Source organism: Suricata suricatta, chromosome 11 (genome assembly GCF_006229205.1).
Source record: "Suricata suricatta isolate VVHF042 chromosome 11, meerkat_22Aug2017_6uvM2_HiC, whole genome shotgun sequence".
Taxonomy (NCBI): Eukaryota; Metazoa; Chordata; class Mammalia; order Carnivora; family Herpestidae; genus Suricata; species Suricata suricatta.
The window spans coordinates 28203714-28210741 of record NC_043710.1 but is presented as its reverse complement, the minus strand read 5'-3'; the positions used below and the strand labels follow the sequence as shown (position 1 = coordinate 28210741).

The following is a 7028-nucleotide window of genomic DNA, read 5'->3' as shown; positions in this document are numbered from 1 at the left end:
ACCAAGAGTTGGTTCTTTGAAAAAATAAACAAAATCGATAAACCTCTAGCCAGACTCCTCAGAAAAAAAAGAGAGAGCACCCAGATAGACAAAATCATGAATGAAGAAGGATCTATTACAACCAATCCCTTAGAAATACAGGCAATCATCAGAGATTACTATGAAAAATTGTATGCCAGCAAACTGGACAACACAGAAGTAATGGACAAATTTTATGTCTCATTAGTACGGGTTTGGAGTAGAGATATTGGGCCAAAGCATGAACCCACTGAACTACCTTGACCCAGGTGAACTTCCTAATAAGGCAAGTCGGCCTCAATCAACCATCTGGGGGGGTGGAGCTTTTCATTTATTTATTTATTTATTTATTTATTTATTTATTTATCTATTTATTTATTTATGGGTAAAGATACTAGATATCATGCAATATGCTCTGACACAACTCATGGTACAATGAGATAATACCTCCCAGATAGAATCTTCTCAGTTACTTTTTAGCAGCTAAAATAGGCCTTTCAACAGATCTCCACCTACAAAGTTTGTAGCTGGCAGGTATAAAAAATACCCCTAGGGCTCCTGGGTGGCTCAGTCACTAAGCATCAGACCAGGGCTCAGGTACATGTCGCATGGCACACAGCTTCTGATTCAGATGCCACGCATCCCCTAGAGGGTCTCCCGCTAAGGAACGTCCAGCCCAGGCAGCGGTGTGGTTCCTAGAGATATTCAGTATCTCCCCCAGAACTCTATTTATCATGCGTCTGCTTCTCACTCACTCTGGACACCTGCAGTTGTCTTCATGGGACACTTGGCCCAACTAACTTCTCTCCCTGAGGAAACTGAGTTTGGGTCATGAAGACATGGTCATTGCCCTGTGGGAAACCTAGCTAGAAGTTCATGGGGAATTGGGAGCTCAAGACATCATGGTGGGTTCACAAAGATAAGGCCACGTGTATGCAGGGCCAAATGGACGAGCGCCCAACTGAGGGGCAAGTGAGCACCGAACCCAGCTTGCCACACTGTGTGCCCTGGAAGGGGCACTTTCTCGTAATTTGCACAACCTTGTCACGTGGGCTAGCAGTGGGTCTTCTGTGCAGGTGGATGAATGTGGTCAGACACACGTGCTCTGCAAAGGGAAGAATGCAGGAAATGAACAGCAGCAATGGGAGCTATGTAGTCCCAGGGAGAAGGAAAGGGGGAGCTTTGGCCTGGGCCCTGAAAGTATCAAGCGCTTTGTTCCAGTCCTTACAACAACCAGCTCTACTTCCTGCCCCAGGCTTTAGGAGATGCCCTAGGGTCCTTCTGAGGAGCCCCTTTAATTAGCTTTAATGAGTAGACTTCTGTCTCTGCAATTAAAAATATCCTGTTGTTGTTGTTGTGTGTGTGTGTGTGTATATATATATGTACATAGATATACATATATATATACATACATATATATATATATACATACTGTTGTGACTAAGCTGCAGGAGGGCCTGTATCTCATTCATTACTGCATGCTCAGAGCCTAGCACAGTGTCAGCACATAATAGTTGCTCAATAAAGATTTCCCAAATAATGAAATTATATATATATTTACTTTTTAAGTTATTTGTCTATTTATTTTTAAGTAATCCCTACACCCAACATGGGGCTTGAACTCACAACCCTGCAATCAGGAATCTGATCTCTTCCAACTGAGCCAGCCAGGCGCCCCTATGATTTGCCAAATAAATGCCTGGATGAGAAAGCAGTCACACAAGTGGTTAAAGAAAGTGGCAGCATTTGAGACTCCTCACCAAGTGTACCTGGAACAACAGAAGGATGAAGGTTTCTTCGGCGAAGTTAAATCAATGACATTTTTCACCCAAAGCCACTGCCAAAATTTCAGGAGTCTAAAGAAGACACAGTGTGAGCCCCAATAGTCAGAGGGCTGTGATGCTCCCTTGTAAAAAGAAAATTTACCTTTGTGGTGAAATAAAACTCCTGAAAATGTTTTGCTATTTAAAAACTCAATAACTAAATTGAACCGATTTTTAATCCTTTCTGGAATCACAGATATTACAGTTGATATGGTCTACAAAAGATCAGCCTATCTAGAACTACTGTTTGAAGCAGGAGCTCAGGTTAAGTTTCCAGCTTTGGCTCAGGTCATGATCTCAAGGTTTGTGAGTTCAAGCCCTGTGTCGGGTTCTGTGCCGACAGCTCAGAACCTGGAGCCTGCTTCAGATTCTGTGTCTCCCTCTCTCTTTGCCCCTCCCACACACCCTCTCTTGCTCTCTCTCTCCCTCTCTCAAAAATAAATAAACATTAAAAAAATGAAGCAATAGCTCAGAGAGGTTTAATACCTATCACAAGGTCACACAGCAAGGGTCGGGGAAGAGAGCCTAGATCCCGTGCTTTTGGCCTCTTAAGGCAGTGTTTTGTTTTGTTTTTTTTCTTTTATAGTTTATTGTCAAGTTGGTTTCCAACAGTGATTCTATTATACCAAACTGTCCTTGGCAAAGAAGTTCTTTTCTCATTTCTCTGCTACTACAATTAAAAAGATACCTCTTATGCTACCCGTTGAAACAGTTCCCATTTGCTACGATTGGTTCTTTTAACCCCGGTCAAATGGTCAGAGTAATGACTGCATCTATGCATTTATAAATTGAGCACGCATTTAAGAAACAACAACCCACCAAACATGTCAGCTTCATTGCAGCTACAGTTTTAAATGACCAGGTTGCCAAAAAAAAAAAAAAAAAAAGTGCAATTTTCTCCTGTATTATTGCCTGTGAAATATTACAAGTGCAAAATGTAATTACCTTAATGCTATTTTTGAAATCATATCAGCAAATTACGCGGGGTCCTCACTGTGACACTTCTATCAGGGTACGCATTATCCTGTTGAGTGTCGGTCCCTGGGGAAAGTGAAGGCGCTCAAACGGATTAGCCACCTCAACACTGCCAGGAAGGGCTGATTCTGAGCCACTTATGGAATGTTTAACCTGTAAACATCTAGGACATTTACCTCCTGTTTGTTTGTTTGTTTTCCCAATGAAGCCCCAGAGAATCTTCTTTATGCAAGCAAAGGATCGTTTAATGTAATAACTGTGCTTGCTCGATTTTCCTTCCTAATCAACAGCAAATCCCCTCTGCTATTAAAATGCACACCACGAAAACCAGAAAAAAAAAAGGTAATAAGTATATATTGTGCTGAAGACTAATACCCAAATGCCACGAGGAGAAAAACACACACAATGTGAGGTGTTGAAGGATTAGTTTTCTTCACGTTGAGCAAACAAAAATAATAACTTCCAGCAACCTTTGGAGGCCAGTGGTTGTTTTCTGAGGTTCAGAAGCTTTATCAGGAGATTAAAAAGGATGCAAAACACAAACATGCTTAAGCTTTGCAAAAACAGTTTCATTTACGTTGGGTGTGAATACACAGTGTGCTGAAGTCAGATCCGATTTACAGTGTAAAAAAAACTAGGCAAAAACGACCCTGGGCACACCTGAGGTACCAATCATGCAGACTTGCAAACAATTTCTCTACCAAAGTGAAAGACTCTATTCTGATCTCACTCTCTTTGAACTCTGTTAAAAATTAAACTGGAAAGACCTTGTGATATAAATGCAATAGGAAGTTGTTAATATAATTCAGATTTGTGATTGAACTAGGTACAAATTGAGGTTTTGAGGCTGGAGAGTACTCATAAAGAACTATTTTCTCTACAGCATAAAACCAACCTCTCCAAAAGGAACAGTTGCCTCCAACTTGGCAGTCTTTTTAGGCTTAGTTGCAAAGATGAAAATATTAAGGTCGGTTACTAGATTTGAGCATCTCTGCATTTTCAGTGTCTATTTTAGGTTGAAAATCACCCCTTAGGCTGCCATTCCATCTGGAAAATGTAATTAATAAATCATCAGCTCTCAGCTCTGCACGCTGCCTTGTAAAGTGTACCAGGAAAGAGAAAGAAAGATGAAGACCCATTTCTTATGTATCAGCCCCTAGCACTGCCCTGCAGGCTTTTCCTAAGTATCCCTGGGCTTCTGGGAAAACAGGGTGCTTGAATTTACCTGGACAAACTTGGCCTTCTCCAAACACACAGAACTGTTCCTGCTCTTTCTTTTTAAAAAAAATTTTTTTGTAATGTTTATTTGTTTTTGAGAGACAAAAGACAGAGCATGAGCAGGGAAAGAGCAGAGAGAGAGGAAGACACAGATTCTGATGCAGGCTCCAGGCTCTGAGCTGTCAGCACAGAGCACAACACAGGGCCCGAACCCACAAACTGTGAGATCATGACCTGAGCTGAAGTCGGACATTTAACCGACTGAGCCATTCAGGCGCCCCTGCCCCTACTCCTTCTAACCACCTAATCTCCAAGCTTGGGCTTAGTACCCATCTCAACCACAGGGCTGGAAAGGGAAGAGAGAGGCTGAACTACCTCTCCAGTGGGGTTCCAGGCTCAACCAAATGCCCCTCCTTGATGACAGCCTCAAGAAAGCCCAGAGGGAAGGAGGAGACGTGGTTGGGAAGCTCCAGGAGCACTTTTAAATCAGAATCAGATTGAATAGGTTCCGGGGCGCCGGGGTGGCTCAGTTGGTTGGGTGTCCAACTTTGGCTCAGGTCATGATCTCACGGTTCGAGCCCCACGTCAGGCTCTGTGCTGACAGCTCGGAGCCTGGCATCTGCTTCAAATTCTGTGTCTCCCTCTCTCTGCTCCTCCCCCACTCATGCTCTGTCTCTCTATCTCTCAAAAATAAATAAATGTTAGAAAAAAAAAAAGGATCAGATTGAATAGGTTCAAACCCAGGCTCTTTGCCACTGTGTGAACTTGGGAAAGTGACCTCACCTTTCCCAAGGGATACTTAGGAAAAGCGTGCAGGGCAGTGCTAGGGGCTGATACATAAGAAATGGGTCTTCATCTTTCTTTCTCTTTCCTGGTACACTTTACAAGGCAGCGTGCAGAGCTGAGAGCTGATGATTTATTAATTGTTGTGTAGTTCACAACCCCAGTCCCACTCCAGAGTAAGCACTTGACTATTAACTATTACTGTGAGTTAAACGAACTTATCCAGAAAAGAAGCAACCGCATCTCACCCCCAGGAAACAGCTCCTTGGTGGATTCTGATTCAGCAGGAAAAATCATCTCAGGAGGCTTGGTGGAAGCTGTCTGACCAAAGCAAGCCAGTATTTTATTTACATTTTTAAGAGGAAACTGATGTACAGAGATGTAGATCGGCCAGGCCAAGGGCAAGGTGGTAGTTCAAGTCCCTGGTTTAAAGTCTGCCCAAGACCCAGAGTTCCACCCCTACGAAGGCTTCACTCTTCCCGGCTAATCTGAATGTGTCTCTTGTCACCCTTAGGCCAGAATGACTGTTCTAAAGCTACATTAAGCCTGCAGGCTTACTGTTTTTCCAGTTCCTTTTTAGCTTCGAATTTACAATATTTACTCTGCATGCAGTCCTGATTAATGTCTGAATTTGACCACTGCAGGGTGTGTGTGTGTGTGTGTGTGTGTGTGTGTGTGTGTGTGTTTATATACAATCCCATCCCTCCACAACTAACTGGAGTGTGATCTTTCTTATTTGGCTCTGGGTTTCTGTACCTCCCTGTGTCAGAGCGCCAGGTATTTGGGACTAAATCCAGCCTGAAATGTTATTTGCTCTGTTTAGTGCTTTTATGATGATTCTCTTATTATCTGCATGGGCTTCAGTACTAATTGAACATCACAATGGTTGTAAGCAGGCTGCCTGCAAGCGAAACAGGTGGGGGGGTGAGCGGGCGGCGGGGGTGGGGGGTGGGGGCCTTGGGACAGACTGCTATTCCATAGAATCCAGGCAAGAAAGGGCCAACAGAAGAGATGCCAAAAGGAAAAGAGAAAAGGGGACAACCTGACTTTGCATTTCTCTGAAAACAGGGCCTTGTGATGGCCCCAAGGATCAAATTCACTCTTCCAGGGCATTTAGCAAAGTATTCTACCAAGAAAATATTTAAAAGATTAAAATAAATGTTATTCCTAAAATCCTAGGAGGATGTCCAAAATCAACCTGAGTCTTCAGACTCTAGAATCCATATGGTTATATTCAAGGGATGTTTGAAAAGGGAACTACAACATTTAAGTTATTAAAATAGTTCAAAGACTTTGATGATAGTTGGCATACTGATTTAAGTATGAAGTTTAAAGTAGTCAAATAATAAATTCATAATCCTAAGTTTGAAAAGACATTTTGAAAATCATCCTTCAGGCACATAGGATCATACTTCATCCTCTACAAAAAATATTTCCAATAGCTTAGAAATCACAATGGGCCCCCAAGTCATGGTCTCTGGGGAAAGACTCCATTTCTGTTACACATAGTTCTCGAGTTATTTTAAAAGACCACATATGGCACCATCACGCATCTACCGAAGTTTGATAAATTGCATATAGAAACCAAATTATGTAGCAGTTCTCGGTATTTTTATTAGCTTAAAAGTGATTTTAGCACTGACATTTTGCACAGTGTAATGAAACACAAATTATAATTAGAAAACATCTTGGTGTTCATTCTCAAATTCATCTTTTGCAACTCCCAGTTTTCTGACAACAGCTCAGCCCCTGGAGACCAGGGACAACCATTTCCAGCCTGAAACACCAGTCTCTAGGATTTCAGCTCCTTCCACATTTCGTACCAAACTGGTTGGGACCGCCTTTGACCTAAGCTTCAGGCCTCTTCACCCCTTTCAAGGCCCTGGATTTAATTTTGTATTTGTAGCTTTGCATTCTTTTTTCTGAACAGGTCCTCCTGAATGTATAAATTTCGAGCTCCATAAACACTGCCCATTGGTTGAATGGATGAACCTTCTTGAAGCATCTCCGTTAAGTCACGTATAGCAAAATGCCACCCCTTCCTCACCCTTCACAACCAGGGCACGCTTGCCTGGCGTTATCATGTCACACAGAACAAGTGCAGAGTGGCTGAAACCATGAATGACAGGGTCTGTGGGTGATTCTCTTGTACCATGTGGGCCAATACTGCAGTAAAAGACGGTTTCCTGAGATTTTTCTTTTGTCAACAGC

At 42.5% G+C, this 7028-nt stretch overlaps 1 protein-coding gene across 4 annotated transcripts in view; it reads right to left on the bottom strand.

The window, feature by feature from the left end:
- Positions 1–7028, bottom strand: part of LOC115306994 — a 168709-nt gene that overhangs the window by 30740 nt on the left and 130941 nt on the right. The gene's annotated exons all lie outside the window — the stretch shown is intronic.